General features: G+C 41.9%; 1 pseudogene; it reads right to left on the bottom strand.

Annotated features, from left to right (window-relative positions):
• Positions 1-12,762: 12,762 nt before the first annotated feature.
• On the bottom strand, positions 12,763-13,015 carry LOC112928148 (small ribosomal subunit protein eS27-like; annotated as a pseudogene).
• Positions 13,016-17,261: the final 4,246 nt, after the last annotated feature.

Below are 17,261 nucleotides of genomic sequence, written 5' to 3' on the forward strand. Positions count from 1 at the left end.
ACTAGTCATCTAGGTGTCACCTGGAATTCATCTCTGTCCACTTTTGAGTGGCTCTATGTTGGCTTCATTGTCAGGTGCAGGCTCCTCTCAAGAGCCAATAGCCATCTGAAACTTCAAGCTTATATTCATGTAGTTTAGTGACTCCTAGGGAAAGAGGGAGCCTAAATCTCAATTATTTTGACAAAAATTCTGAGGCTGAAACTCATTAAGCTGTGTTGAGTTAAATTCTCATTCTTGAAACAAACACTGTGGCCAGCAGGTGGCTAAACCTGGCTAGGGAGTGGGAGGTGCAGGGTCAGGCCTCCCATAACCACATGACATGAGACGGAAGGAGAGGTGGTTCTCTTAAAAAAGAATAGTAATAACGTTAAACGTGTAAATTGCCCTGGGTAACATTGACATTTTCACAGTATTAATTCTGCCAATCAATGAGCATGGAATATTTTTCCATCTCTTTGTGTCTTCCTCAATTTCTTTCAGAAGCGTTCTATAGTTTTTAGGGTATAGATCCTTTACCTCTTTGGTTAGGTTTATTCCTAGGTATCTTATGCTTTTGGGTGCAATTGTAAATGGGATTGACTCCTTAATTTCTCTTTCTTCAGTCTCATTGTTAGTGTATAGAAATGCCATTGATTTCTGGGCATTGATTTTGTATCCTGCCACGCTACCAAATTGCTGTATGAGTTCTAGCAATCTTGGGGTGGAGGCTTTTGGGTTTTCTATGTAGAGTATCATGTCATCGGCGAAGAGGGAGAGTTTGACTTCTTCTTTGCCAATTTGAATGCCTTTAATGTCTTTTTGTTGTCTGATTGCTGAGGCGAGGACTTCCAGTACTATGTTGAATAGCAGTGGTGAGAGTGGACATCCCTGTCTTGTTCCTGATCTTAGGGGAAAGGCTCCCAGTGCTTCCCCATTGAGAATGATATTTGCTGTGGGCTTTTCGTAAATGGCTTTTAAGATGTCGAGGAAAGTTCCCTCTATCCCAACACTCTGAAGGGTTTTGATCAGGAATGGATGCTGTATTTTGTCAAATGCTTTCTCTGCATCTAATGAGAGGATCATATGGTTCTTGGTTTTTCTCTTGCTGATAAGATGAATCACATTGATGGTTTTACGAGTGTTGAACCAGCCTTGTGTCCCGGGGATAAATCCAACTTGGTCATGGTGAATAATTTTCTTAATGTGTTGTTGGATCCTATTGGCTAGTATCTTGTTGAGAATTTTTGCATCCATGTTCATCAGGGATATTGGTCTGTAATTCTCCTTTTTGGTGGGGTCTTTGTCTGGTTTCGGAATTAAGGTGATGCTGGCCTCATAGAACGAATTTGGAAGTACTCCATCTCTTTCTATCTTTCCAAACAGCTTTAGTAGAATAGGTATGATTTCTTCTTTAAACGTTTGATAGAATTCCCCTGGGAAGCCATCTGGCCCTGGACTCTTGTGTCTTGGGAGGTTTTTGATGACTGCTTCAATTTCCTCCCTGGTTATTGGCCTGTTCAGGTTTTCTATTTCTTCCTGCTCCAGTTTTGGTAGTTTGTGGCTTTCCAGGAATGCATCCATTTCTTCTAGATTTCCGAATTTATTGGCATACAGCTGTTCATAATATGTTTTTAAAATCGTTTGTATTTCCTTGGTGTTGGTAGTGATCTCTCCTTTCTCATTCATGATTTTATTAATTTGAGTCTTCTCTCTCTTCTTTTTAATAAGGTTGGCTAATGGTTTATCTATCTTATTAATTCTTTCAAAGAACCAACTCCTGGTTCTGTTGATCTGTTCCACAGTTCTTTTGGTCTCGATATCATTTAGTTCTGCTCGAATTTTAATTAACTGTCTTCTTCTGCTGGGGGTGGGGTCTATTTGTTGCTTTTTCTCTAGTTCCTTTATGTGTAAGGTGAGCTTTTGAATTTGAGTTCTTTCCAGTTTTTGAATGGATGCTTGTATTGCGATGTATTTCCCCCTCAGGACTGCTTTTGCTGCATCCCAAAGATTTTGAACGGTTGTATCTTTATTCTCATTAGTTCCCATGAATCTTTTTAATTCTTCCTTAATTTCCTGGTTGACCTTTTCATCTTTTAGCAGGATGGTCCTTAACCTCCACGTGTTTGTGGTCCTTCCAAACTTCTTGTTGTGATTAAGTTCTAATTTCAAGGCATTATGGTCTGAGAATATACAGGGGACTATCCCGATCTTTTGGTATTGGTTCAGACCCGATTTGTGACCCAGTATGTGGTCTATTCTGGAGAAAGTTCCATGTGCACTTGAGAAGAATGTGTATTCAGTTGAGTTTGGATGTAAAGTTCTGTAGATATCTGTGAAATCCATCTGGTCCAGTGTATCATTTAAAGCTCTCGTTTCTTTGGATATGTTGTGCTTAGAAGACCTATCTAGTATAGAGAGAGCTAGATTGAAGTCACCAAGTATAAGTGTATTATTATCAAAGTATTTCTTCAGTTTGGTTATTAATTGGTTTAAATATTTGGCAGCTCCCACATTCGGGGCATATATATTGAGGATTGTTAAGTCCTCTTGTTGGATAGATCCTTTGAGTATGAGATAGTGTCCCTCTTCATCTCTCACTATAGTCTTCGGGGTAAATTTTAATTTATCTGATATAAGGATGGCAACCCCTGCTTTCTTTTGAGGACCATTTGAATGGTAAATGGTTCTCCAACCTTTTATTTTCAGGTTGTAGGTGTCCTTCTGTCTAAAATGAGTCTCTTGTAGACAGCAAATAGATGGGTCCTGCTTTTTTATCCAGTCTGAAACCCTGCGCCTTTTGATGGGGTCATTAAGCCCGTTCACGTTCAGAGTTACTATTGAGAGATATGAGTTTAGTGTCATCATATCTATTCAGTCCTTGTTTTTGTGGATTGTTCCACTGAACTTCTTCTTAAAGGGGAATTTTAAGAGTCCCCCTTAAAATTTCTTGCAGAGCTGGTTTGGAGGTTACATATTCTTTCAGTTCCTGCCTGTCTTGGAAGCTCTTTATCTCTCCTTCCATTTTGAATGAAAGCCTTGCTGGATAAAGTATTCTTGGTTGCATGTTCTTTTCATTTAGGACCCTGAATATATCCTGCCAGCCCTTTCTGGCCTGCCAGGTCTCTGTGGAGAGGTCTGCTGTTACCCTAATATTCCTCGTGTAATAACGAACGGCATAAAAGGAATAGATAAGAGGCAGGTGAACGTTACATAAACCCAGCATTAGAGCAAGATATCTGATTCTTGGAGCAGAGATGACCAAGCCACAACTGATTCTTCTCTAGGGAAATTGACCCCTCAGGCTTTTCCCATTCTCATAACTGAGTTAGGCTGGTTCGGGGGGACCCTAACATTTAGGTACTAACAAAACAAAACAAGACAAACTTGGCCCTTTACAAATGGAATAGAGCACACACTAGAATTCCAGATCTTATCGATCTTCCGGTCCAGCCACTTAATTTTGACATTTTAAAAAACCAGCAGAATTAACCATTTTGAGTTAGAAAAATCAGTAAACCATTCACTGAGCACGCAAGGAAGGAGCAAGTTTGTTGACACCTGTGGAAACAGCACTAGAAGGTTTGAAGTCTTGAGTTCTAGTTCCAGATGAAGGAGGCAGGTTACTTATGCGATGTGGTTCCTTCCCACCTTCCACCATCTGTGATTTGTGAGAATTTTCTCAGCGACATCATATTGGGGTCAGGACTACAACCCAAGTCCCCCAGCCTAGGACTCTTTCTTGCACTTTTGCGGTGGGAATTCGTGTCCTCTCCCTTTCTTGGTCCTACTTTCTTTGTTCTTTCCTCCTGTTATATTATCCACCAATCAGGGGTTTGCACCGCTCATTCAGCTCGCATTTATGGACTGCCCAGGAAGCATTTAAGGATGACAGGAAAGGAGTGACAAGTGAGACACGGTTGGGCCCTCGAATTTACAACTTGGACATCCTCAGGTTTCTCAGAAAGTCCTTCTTTCCTGCCAATTCCTCCCCACCTGCCATACTTTCCCCTCTGTCTCAATAGTTCAGAGTCTTCCCCAGTTGTTCACATGCCTTAAAACACCCTCCTTCTCAGACTTACACCCTTTCTTGCTTTCCTGCCCTATGGGCACAGGATAACCTTTCTCTGAGCTCATTCTGCACACCTAACACCATCCGTTAAATTTAACGGCAAGTGCATAGCAAAAGGATGATGAGCTTTACTGGCAATTCAAACCAGGTTATTGGGCACCATCTGCCTTCCTTCAAATTAATGGGAAGAAGGAATGGATCCTTTGGGCTTTCTTTATTTTTAGATTATTGCAAAGGAACCCAGAGGGCTACCTCTTGATCATGTTAATCCCCAGTCTAAATGAGGCCAAAATATTAGGGGGAAGAATAAATGACCATAAACAGGTATCTATTCACATACAGTAGTTATAGGAAAAGCAGAATAAAGTGTTTCTGTCTCCCTGTCTTCATCCTATCATCCCCACCCATCCCTGTACCCACTGGAAGAAAAGCAAATAGACTTAGAACCCCAAAGAGGTAGCAGATTGAGACTTTGCTGGAGTGACAGGAGTATGGCAAGCACATCCTGTCTCTCCCATACCCCCTATCAAATTCAGGCCAAGTCAGTGGTTATAATTCGCCTTCAATGTCAGCTCTTGAGGCAGTCAGAACTCCAGAGAAGAATATTCTTCTCTCTGGAAAATACCAGAGAAGTCAAATATGGACTTGACTGAGCTTAAAAGGATGATTCCATAGAAGCTGTGGAGGAGACTGGGCTCCCATGGTTTGCAAATGTAAAGGAGTCCATGACTCTTCTGGGACACTTAAAAAAGGCAGATCCAGGCCACATTTGCAGACATGTGTCTCAATGTATCTGGGTAGAAGGAGAGAATTTGCTTTTCAGAAAACACTGGATAATTCTGAGGCAGGAAATTATTCTGGGGGCCAACCCTGAGAAATTCTCTCCACTTCAAGCCCTTCTGCCAGGTTGACTTTCTAAAACTCTCCCCCTAGCTGGCATTGGCTCTAGAAGGCTCCAGTGAAAAAGCAAACAGATCCCCCAAGAGATGAACCAGTAACTCATTAACAACTGCTATCCCATCAGAACAGATTTGTGAGCAGACAGATGGGCTGCACTTAGAAGGACAAGCACAGGCCCATCAGGATTGATAAGCTAAAAAGGCCTGAACAGGCCTCCTGGGAGCAAGGACACAGGACAAGACTGGCAAGACTGGGGTGTGAGAAGGGAGTTGAAGACCTGGGTCCTAAGGGGTTTGGAGATAAAGTATATTAGCAGCATTCACATTAATACATCAATTATCTTATTGGCTTAATATGTTTGTACATTACAAAGTATCAAAAAAACAACTTTACAATTTACTGGCAAATTATTTCGTTTATTTATAGGGCAATTATTTCCTTCGGGAGCATTTTGTGCAATCTATTTAACGCGTTCTATTTCCTAAGCTCCCATTGGTGTCCTGTCAGTACCTCATAATTATAAAATTATTTCATCGTTAAATAAGCTTGGGAAATGCTGACGCCCACACCCTCTATTTGTTCTTCAAGTCATCTTCTTTGCAGACTCCCCAGTGGTGGGGAACTGTGCTCCACTGGCAGCGGCTGCTTGGTGTGCTGCTGGGAAACTCTCCCAGGAAGAGCACTCTTCCTTAGGTCCAATCCGATGGTTCTGAAGGTTCAGCAAATGTTAGAGTCTGTGGTGGGTTTGCAAAACACAGCTTGCGGGCCCCACCCCCAGAGTTTCTGGCTCAGTGGCCGTGGGGTGGGGCCTGAGAAATGTGCACCTAAGACAGGTTCCCAGCTGTGGGTGCTGCTGGTCTGGTCCAGCATTTGAGAACCACTGGTCTCACCCCCGCCATCTCCCTGGAATTTCTTCTCCCTCTTCCTTAACTCTGATGCCCAGAATGCCTGAGCGAGTCGAATTCCTTTTTCACAGTGAAAAACGTCAAATACAGAGCTTCAAAGAGGCAGCTTCCCACTGCAAATGTAAGGGCCAGAGTAAGCACTGGATCTGCAACGCTTTCCTTGCTTTATTCCCAGGGGTGCAAATGGTACTGGCAACGACGTGAGCATGCAAGAAAGATCCGTTGATTGACTGGCTGGCACATAGTAATCACTATATAATTGTAGCTCATTATTCTTCTTACTTCTGAGGAATAACAATTTCACAAGGCATATATTCCTTCTAGAAGGCTCCAAGACAAGCTATAAATGCACTCTGACCCTGTCTGCTGTATTTCCAGACCTCAGTAGGGCCTGGAATCAGGGCCTTGAATCTCCTTGCCCAGGGTAAGAAGTTTCTAGAATTTTTCCATACACGGGCCTGGCAGGACTCATATTACTCTACATTTCCTTCAAGAATGGGCTCAAAAAAGGAATGGAAGTGATGGGTATTTTCACCAAAGAATTCTCTTACTGAGTGGAGGAAAAGTATGGAACTCAGCAATTGGATGGGAGATGAAAGAATAAAACCAGCATTCCACAGGGGAGGTGCTCCAGACATCCTGGGAGTAGTTTATGTCAACACTCCATAGCTGGAAAAGAGCAAAACCAGAGGTTGTGCAAAGAGCCTGGGGTGTAAGCGGCAGCTTCTTATTCCTGTCCTTCCCAAGGAAATGAGCCTCTATCTGATTTCATTTGTTGTTACTAGTATCCCCATCTCAGGTACAGTGTCCCTCAGTGAGGAAGTTTGGTTTGTACCTTGTAGCTGGACTTGCTACTTCCCCAACCTACTTCACTGCTTCTGCTTTACTTTGAGGCAGAAGAAAGAAAAAACCTTTGAAATGACTAACTCTAAAGGCAATTGGTTTTTGTCCTAAAGCATAAGTGGGGTATTAGAGAATTGAATGGAAAACTTCTTTTTCAGAGCTCTTTCCAGGCTCAGGAACAAGTTATCTCAAAGCCATCACAGGCGAGTGCCTCAGCAAAGAGAAAAGACAGAAGAAACTATTGCTATAATTACGACTAATTACAATCTCATGATTCCATTTAATCTTCACAGAAGAAGTTCACCAACTGGAGAATGCCATTGATCCTCTGCACCCGAGCCAATTAGATATTTTGGTCCAATCCAGAATGGTTATCCAGCCTTTGCCAGGATGAAATTGTGTTTAGAATTTTATTTTTATAGTCTCTGAGGCATCCCAGATTTTAACAGGACATTGGATACCATCCATTTGTGGCACATCTGTTCCAACAAGATCTGCATATTTCAAAAATCATTAAGAAGTTAATACTGAAACCTATTTTAACTCTCTCTCTCTCTCTCTCTGAGGACAAGTTGTTTTTTAATGTTCAAGTGTTTAGATTTCCCTTAGAAAAAATGAAAATGACTCCTTTACCTTGGGATTTTGATCCAGATAGTGTAGGAGGAAAGATATTATAAGTGACATCTCAATTTGGGGCACCTCATTAGTCAGGGGGACTTGGTTTTTGATGATGCTCTTCTAATTGACTAGCTGCAGACTGCCATTCTCTGGGGTATTAGAGAACTCTTAAGATTTTCGCTTCTGGCCCTACAGAGGTTTGCAGACTCCTGCCTTTCACTGCCTGAGGGTCAGAAATCACCAGAGGAGGTGAGGCCCCAACCATTTACCTACCCTGTGATCTGAAGCAAGTTATTTATACACTCTGTCCCTCTGCTTTCTTGGGATGTAGGAAGAATAAAATGCTACCTGCCTGAAAGTTTTCTGTGAGAATGGAAGATTCGGTCCTAGGGAAGGGTGCAGTAGTGAGTGCCCAAAGAACATGTTTATTGGCTTATTCAACCAAAAGTGATGCACAATATACAGACGCTGCTTTCCTGTTTGTTATAGTCTGGTGGAGAAAACAGATAGGAGTCAAATCATCACTCACTTTAATTAGAGATGGAAGTAAATACAATAAAGGAGAACTTCCAGCAGAGGAACTGCTAATTAGGTGGGGTTGGGGGTGGACAAGGAATCAGGGTGGGGATGAAGGAAGATGGAAGAAGTAACTTTTGAACTGAGAGATGCGGGTGGGGGAGACTCACCGCAGGCCCTGGGAGACAGCATCCGGGAAGGAGGCCCTTGGAGAGAACAAGGGGGTAGCTGCAGACATAGGGCTTGCTTAACCACTGGCAATTTCACATAAATTACTAGCAAACTTTAGCCAGGGAAGCCTTTGATTTAAATGACAAAATTTTACAAGAATGTCTCAAGAACAAATCTTCACTGTTGTGTGAAGTAAAATTTATTGACAGGCATACTTTTTGACTCATTTCACTAATTTCTCTGAAAAGATACCTAATTTATGTGAAAGGGAAAAAAGGAAAAAATATATGGTTAGTATATAGCTACCTAGCTCCGTACGTAGATAGAAAATGCACAATGCATTATATAACTTATAATAATGCATAAGGAGAAATGAGCTTGAAGAATAATCTGGGATAGAGGCTCCACCATGCTCATTACTAGTGTGCTATCTTAAGTAGTTGTTTACTTAGGGTTTTCTCTGTGCCAGGCACTGTGCTAAGTACTTACATGACGTGTATTATTGAATTTTCACAACCAGTCAGTGAAATTTCAATGTCCTCCTCCTCACCATTAGCTCATATCCACTGCTCATCTCCGCTTTATAGGAGAGACAGAAGTTCAGAAAAATTAAGTAGCACACTCAGTTTTATATAGATAATAAATAACAAGACTGGCATTTTAATCCTAGCAACCAGTTCCCAAAACGGCACTCTTAAAACCACAGCATCATTTGCTCTGTCCAGCCTGGAAGGTGATCATGAACACGGGAAGGGTTGCGAAGGACCCCACACCAATGAGAAGACCAGGATGAACATTTCTGCTTTCCTGCCATGAAATCAGACCCTGTCAGGTTGACCTAACTTTATCCCAACCATCCAAGCTGGGATTTCAGAAGAGTTTTTTAGCAGGTGCTTCACATAGGCCCAGGGCCTCATGGGATTGCAAAGTATTCTATGCTTGTGCATTTATGCATTTTTCTTGAGGTCAGTTACCCAAAATGTTTACAAACTTCTGGTATGAGGAAGCTTCTCTCCAAATTCTGATTCAATGAAGTGGACTCAGGACCACAGAGGAGTGGAAGTTCAGGAGAGATTTTTACTTCAGTCTGGTCCCAAGCAGCAGGTCATTGCTTCAGGTGGTCCTATAATGTGCAAGTTTGGAGCTCTAGCCATAGCTATACTTCTTTTAAAATGAATGCTGGTTTACTCCTGTAAAAAAACAAAAAAAACAAAAAAACAAAAAAAAAGAAAAAGAAACCTTCCTCACTCCTCTGCATAAATTTATATATTATTAAGAGTTAAGTAATCTTGCAGAAAAAAAAGAGCCTAAAAGACACTGACCTCTGAACTATCCATATCCTCCAAATTCTGCGAGGTCCCTGATGACATATATTAAGATTATATTAGCAGCATTGTGATCAGTATGTACATTCCCCCCACACTGGCTTTTCACCAGTGTGAGTGGTATGTCACATGAACGTTTTCCTGCATTAGTGTGGTCCCTATGCTTGTGATTTTAATAACCTGATAGTATTTCATTCGGTTAACATTTCTCGAATACATTTAAGTTTCTTTTACAAAAAGTAACCCTTGAATTCAAGTACTCAACTCATAGATTTTTCATCTCAAGATTCAAAAAAATCTGATACAGAAAATGCTAACAATGTATAACGTAACGATTTCAAAGCACGGACTTTGGAACCAAAGGAGCTGTATTTGAATCCCATTCCTGTCTCTTACGAGCTGTGTGACATTGGGCAAGTCACTTAAGTTCTCTGAGCCCCAGTTACCTCACTGTAAAAGAGGAATAGCAGTGTCTCCCTCTTCAAACTGTTGCCAGATTAGCAATATAAAATGTTTACAGTGCTTTGCAGTGGGCCAGGTACTACTAAAAGCTAGGTAAATGATAACTATTAGCATAACAGAAATTAGAGAACAGGACCCACCTAGAGCCATTTCTTTAAGAGGAATGAAAATGTTGTCTTTTCCAAGGTCATATGGAAATATGGTCGAAGGAAATATGGGGAAATAAGAGTTCAATTGGCCACATGTTGGTGTCGTTTTACTTGCCAATTCCAAGTTTGGGTCTGAAACGAACATTTTCAGTCCTAAAATAAGGATGGCAAACTTGGGGCTGGTGCACATGAATAAACATAGCCAGAGAATAAATACACCCCACGTGTCCCTGGCACAGTGCATCTGTTCAGCCTCACCGTTCACCACCTCCCTGCAAAGCAAACTCTTCCAAGCCAAGTCAGCCCTCCACCGTCAAGGAGAATTTTTCTAACACCTCCCCCGACCAAATGCTTGAACATACAAGCAAGACAGAACCACAGCAATTCTCTCTTGTCCAACTCATTCACGTTATAGATCAGAAAATGGGAGGCTCGGGCAAGCGAAGTGAAATGCCTAGGTTGCATAACTCCTAGAACTCTTTCATGATATTTTATTTAACTGTGGACCTCTGAGACTTAAGATCTACTTAATTTTTAATTATTGATTTTTTTTCCTCAAAATGTAAAAGGAAACTTTATATTACTATTCATGGAAAATCCAGTATTACTTAAATAAAAGATAGGCATAAAAATAAGTAGCAGAACAATGACATTGAATTCTGGCTAAGATATACAATGGGCTGTCAAATGATTGCAGCCAGAGGTGAAAGCTCTCCTCCACGGTAAAGATCAGCAAGTGTTCAAGTGTGGCTGGATGAGAACCACCAAACTAAGATTCCATCAAATGAAAATGCCATCAAATTTTTCTCTTTGAGTATAGAAAAAGAATTAAAAGGAAATAACTACAAAGGGTATGAGGGGTGTGAATTTGGGAACAACTAGTCTGCTCCATCCTGCTTGATTTTACTTTTTGATGTCCCTATCTGTTACAGGTCACTTAACTTGGAATGTTCCCTAGAGGCTTGTATTATTTTGAGGTTGATTCTAAGCTCCAACAAAGCTGTCTACTTCTTTGCTTTCCTTTTCAATCTCAAAGCTTTAGTCGAACCCTCAACATACCTGTGCAGTTAAATTGTTCACAACCCACTTTGTGGCTCATTTTAGCTGCCTTTAGTTAGCTTTGTATATAGTCATTACCTTATTCAACCTCCAGGAAACCTTTTTAAGTAGACACTGCTACAAACCCCATTTTACAAATGGAGAAACTAAGCCACAAAGAAGTTACTGAACTCATCTACATCCTTAGCTTGTAACTTATTAGAGTTACTTGATTCGATATTCTATGCTCTTAATCACTGTGATGTACTACCTTCCAGTCTAACTTCTGTTATTTCATTTGCTTCAAAAATATTCACTGAGTATTTCTTATGGTCCCATCAATGGATGCAGTATAGCAGGGGCAAGCAAAGACGGATATCATTCAGTCCTCATCCTTCAGTTTTATATGTCATTAATACATTCAGCAAATAGTTATTGGGCTACTACCAAGTTGTAACTTTGTTGCAGACTCAAGGCACATACATATAAAAAGGTGTACAAATAAATAATATAATCAAATGCAACACATACAGAGTAATTAGTAAGAGTTACGAGCAGGTCAGGAAGGAGATGTAGCATTGTGGTCTGGGATTATTGGAGAGACTTTATGGAAGACATGGCCCTTGAAAGGAAAGAGGGCATTCCAAACAAAAGTCCAGAGAGCACAAAAGGGTAGAGGTGGATGGCAGCAAGTAGAGGGCCACAGGAGGCTCTTTTTCTTAATACTGGGTAAATTAACAACAGAATGAACAGACACACAAACCAGTCACAGGCCAGCAGGGCCTTACACTTTGCTATAATTTTCAGGAATCAATTGTAATAAACCCCATGAGAAGAAAGTTCTTCCAGTCAAGAGTTGCATTGGGTCAAAGGGGAGCTTTCCCAAAGGATGCTTTAGATTTCAATTGTGCGCCCGAGAAAGCTCTGCCATCAGCATGGCCTAGAATATCAACTCAGGGGCAGGGAGCTTTCAGGCAGCCTCAATGCAGCAGAAGGAGAAAAAAATCGACTTATTAGGATTGTTCGCCTGAGAAGCCTTGAGGTACACTAGCAAGGCAAGAGCTTAGGAAATAAGACCCGCTCCTTACAGTTAAATGCCAAGTGCTGTCAATGACTTAGGGCTGGCTCATTATGGACCTATTTCAGTTAATCCTCCCCAGGCAACAATCCTCCTCTTTTCCAGAACTATGGAAGCCTGGGGAAGGCCATTCCTTTTCCAGTCAGGTGTGAGGGCAAAGAGCCATCCATCTTTAATAAATCTCCAGGCTCACAGGATTCTTGTCATGGTAGCTAGGTCTCTGAAATGTTCGACATCCATTCTCTCCCCTCCTGATTAAACAATTGCAACCTCCTAACTTCTACCCAACCTCCTAACTTCTCTAGCAGATGGTAAGTTTCCAGAAAACTCATCTATATATTCACTTACCTGTGCGTTAATTCAATCAACAACTGAGTGTCTCATGCACCTTTAGTTAACAGCTAAATGCTTGATTGCACTCAGTTCTTTTTGGGGTCTGACCCTTACCTGCATCTCTAGCTTCATATCCCACTGTCCTGGTGCCCGACACTCTCGGTTCCAGCTTACATTGACTCTGCTCCCTCGCCTGAGAGCTGGGCCTCCATCTCACCATAACTAACTCTTACACATTAGCTCTTCTGCGTGGACATGGAAGAAATATTCCTTTCCACCTCCCCACTTCATCTGGTTAGCTGCTGCTGCTGCTTCTCTTTTAATCCAAAATGTGTTTATTAGGATAGTTTCTCACTCATCTTGATTCAGGATGCTTTTAGCACTGCTTCTGTCTGAAGGAGCATCCTTCTGTAAGCCTTGCTTTTCTTCCTGTAAGCTGGCAAAGAATAGTGGAGCAGCCAACACACAAAACCACTGCTTGTGTGTGGCTAAAGACGGTGGATTTGGTAGCATCCTGGGCACTTCCCATCCATGAAGTAGGAGCTGAGGCTCTGTAGTAGGTACTTCTTCTTGTGCTTCCTCTTCTCCTCTTCTAGGGATAGGTGGGGAAGGTCCTTTGAGAGGGACATATTCTCGTGGGGAGGTTGTCATAGCCAGAAGCTCATCTGGTTAGCCCATCTGGTTAGATTCAGATCAGCTCAGGTCTTAGCTTCTTTCCCATGCCTGACTCCCAGGGTAGGCTAGCTTCTTAGGTCTTAGGCAACTGAGCGTCTGTGCCATCACTAGTCTAGAAGTTCCAGGAGACAGGATCTTGTCTGCTTCTCTCTCCAGCCCTTAGGGCGTTATCTGGCCCATAGTAAGCATTCAACATATTTTTTTAAGGTTTTATTTATTTATTCATGAGAGACACAGAGATAGAGGCGGAAACATAGGCAGAGGGAGAAGCAGGCTCCATCCATGCAGGAAGCCTGATGCAGAACTTGATCCCAGGACCCAGAGATCACAACCTGAGCCAAAGGCAGATGCTCAACCAGTAAGTCACCCAGGTGTCCCCATATTTTGTTGTTTAAAGGAAGGAGGGAAGGAAAGAAGGAAGGAACAAATGTAGTCCTTTCCCCCAGGATTCTATTAGATCCTTGAAGGCAATGATGGCATCTCCTAGTCCTAGTGCCCGGCACAATGCCTGGCATATGAGCGCTTAGTAAATGTGTATTGAAATGAATAGATAAGACTTCCCTGTGTAAGCCACTACTTTAAAGTACCATGAAGGACCAAAAATAAACAAATAATAAACAAACATTAAAAAGACATACATGTAAATATATGGTCCCAAACCTCAAGGGGCTTTCCACAAAAGAGAAGAAAGGGGGGAAGGCCACGAATAACCATAATAGTTCATGAAAATAAATAGATGTTTCAGGAGGAGTACAGACAAAGGGGCTTAGGAAGTTCAGAGTCAGGGAAGATCACATCTGAGGAAGGGATAAAAGAAGGGAGCAGGACACAGCAGAGGGAAATGAATGGGAAGAAGTTTTAGGGAAGAAGTAGACCTGAGCCCCACAACTGTTCTAGTCTTTATCTGGAGCCACGTGTCCAGTGCTGTTGTGCAAGGCTATTCCTGGTTAAACTTGGGTGGAGGGGGTACCCATCTATCTATCACCCAACTTCCAAGGCCTTTCTCGATTTTACAAAGCCTCAAAACAGGGCAAACAATTTAAAAGCCTACAGGGGCCAGAAAGCTGAGATAACCACAAGATATACGCTGGCTGTAAGACTGTGTCCAATTGCAAAGAGTTATCACTTGAATGACCAGCAAAGGTAGCTGCTTCTCAACTACTGCCAGTTGTTGTCATGTGTGAACATGGGTCCTGTGTAGTGATGTCTTCCCATTTTTTTCCCCAAGAAAAAAGCAGAAGTCCAGACTCTTAAGTGAAATCTTCCATTTTTCAAATGTTGGCAACCAACTCAATTTTTTGGTTCAAAAAATATCCTTTGGTCAAACAAAACACATCCATGGACGTCATCCAGATCACAGGCCCCATTCAGCCATGCACAACCAGTGTGCAACCTCTGGGCCAAACAGATTGGACTCATGAAAATTAAACCTGCCATTTTGCACTCACAAGATTAGCAAATGTTAAGAAATCTGTTCAAATCAAAACTTGCCAAGAAAGTGGAGCAACAGGAACGCTCAGATACAGCTACTGGGAGTGATGATTGGAACAGCTACTCTGGAAAATAAGTGGTGTTAACTTGTAAAGATAAGGATTTGCATATCCTATTACCTACCAGTTCCATTTCTAAGCATAGGCTCTGGGGAAATTGTTGCAAATGTGCACAATGAAACATATGTAAGAATATTGACAGCTGCATTGTTTCTTACAGCAAGAAATTGGAAACACACACTGCATGCCAATTGCCAGAAGAATGACCTGTAGAAGAGAATGAAAACAACCAAAGTGCAACCAGTTAACATGGAGCTGATGTTTCCAATGGTTAGAGTCACATGACCTCTAAGGGATTTCTATCCCCACAATAAAACATTTCTAGAGATTACTACCTTCTATTGGCAGAACTTTTACCCATTCAGCAACTAAGTGTCCATATGTCTGACACTCTGCTAGGCGCTGGGGAAGCAGTGGGAACCAGACAGAAAGTGTCCCTGCCCTTACAGGGTGGTAGAAAACAACAGTCAACAACCAAGCCAGCACACAGAGAGTCACAAGTGATGAAAGAGCAGGGTGCTATAAGAGAGCACTATGGAGGAGGAACTTGGTACAGATGCAATGGGAGCAGTATAGATAGTCAGGGATGTCTTTTCTGTAGAAGCTGTATTAAAATTGCAACCTGAGAAGTTAGCCAGGAAAGGAAGGCAGAAAAAAATAGAGCAGGCCAGGCCAAGGAAACAGCCCTGCAAAACCCCAGAGCCTGGAAACTGCTTAGAGAAGCTCAGTGTGGCTAGAGCATGGGGCACAACACCCACAGGCTTGCTAGCAACAAGGGATAATCTGTATTCATTGTTCTAGCCAATTTTCAAGATGGCTGGTAAGCCAGAATGATGTATGAAAATCTAAATAACAGAACTAAACTAACTGGATTTAACTCACAGGTTCTTGCTGCATTAACATGGAATTCTACTAAATTCCCCATCAGCTAGAAGGAAAGGAAGAGAATATGTAGTAGGCTCAAGCATCTCCCTTCCACTCACATGAAGGCACCATGGTAAGGTTAAGTCTAGACACTCGGGGGATGAAAGTTCATTACCCCAAATAGTTTCAGCTTTTGAAGATAAACAAATTCATGTGAGATACTCAGCTCCATGCAAGAGAGGTATTATAACCATTCAATGATGGCTTTTCTTGTGGTTTCTAATTCACAGATTGTCACATCTGTGTGCCATTTCCATCTATCTCAATACCCATGCATATGCATATACCACATATACACACAAATAATCTCAGAATCTGATTTTTAAAAAGTTCTCTCTTCATTGGTTAATCTGTGGTATTTTGGCCAAGAAACCTCAACTGAGCACAGCTCGTAGACTAAAGTTGCACTTTTTTTTTCAAAGATTTTATTTATTTATGAGAGACACAAAAAGAGAGAGAGGCAGAGACACAGGCAGAGGGAGAAGCAGGCTCCATGCAGGAAAGCCTGATGTGGGACTCAATCCTCGGTCTCCAGGATCACACCCCAGGCTCAAGGCAGCGCTAAACTGCTGAGCCACCCGGGCTGCCCTAAAGTTGCACTTTTTAAAAAAATTTCATGTTCTAGGTAATGAGTAATGGGACAAGAACAGTGGCCTTGCACAGCCCCACCGGAGGCCTCATAGTGTGCACAGTGGGCAGCGTTTTAATCTCAGGAGTGGCTTTTGCCCAAAGTTCTCCATAACTAATTTTACAGTCAGATTCCATAAGACCTATTCAGTGGTTTGCTAAATCTCATGGAACATCTCATTTCCTTTCAATTTTTCATTAGTTTGAATTAAACATTTTTTAAAAAGCTAACAAGCATGGCTTGCATGGATATTTCTAAATTAAAACACAGCAACATTGTCATTCATTCTGTTGTTTATAGAGCTGAACCTCATGGCTTTCTCTCCCCTGCCCCCACCCCTACCTCCCCCAGTCTGGAGCCCCTCCAGTTTTGCAGTGCCTTCTCTGTGTCCTTGGAGAGTGTGACCGACCTTGTTCCAAAAGGGAAGATGAGGAGAACAGCTTCCTTCCCATGACACAGTTCTTTTGATCTGTGGGATGCTGCTCAATGAGAATTTGCTTTCTAGTCTCACACCTACAGCTCCATTTTCCAAGAGATCTAAATGGAATTTACAAGCAAGGAGGGGTGGCATTCAGGGAAGATGCAGAAGAGAAGTGTCCTGGAACTTTGGACAAATGAATTGTCTCCCAGAATCCATACCTGAGACAGGTGTGTCTATAAGATTTCCCATGGAAAAATGGTAGAAAAATGGTAGAAAATAAAGTGCAGTCTATGTATATGACCTCATTGGATTCATAAAATCTACTGTTTTCTGCTCCCAGATTCCTTTTGGAATTGGAGATCAAATTGTCCTTGAGTTTCTAAATACTGCCTATCTTTCAATCTTCTCCCATGTCTCTGACCATGTTCATTCATTCATTCCTTCAACAAAAATTTTTAGCACCTCCTAAGTGCCGGGGGTTGTACTAGCTTGGGGACTATTTTGGTGGGAGGGTACGTTACCTTTTGCAATCACTCACTCTTACCCACATATCTATAAGAAGGTTACATGTTCACCTAGCACCATGTAACTTGCTGTGCTTTCTGGGGGCTATGTTGGGCTTAGCCATGGGTCAAGCTCTGACCAATGGAAAGAAAGCAGACATGATATACACCAGA

Source organism: Vulpes vulpes, chromosome 4 (assembly GCF_048418805.1).
Source record: "Vulpes vulpes isolate BD-2025 chromosome 4, VulVul3, whole genome shotgun sequence".
Lineage (NCBI taxonomy): Eukaryota > Metazoa > Chordata > Mammalia > Carnivora > Canidae > Vulpes > Vulpes vulpes.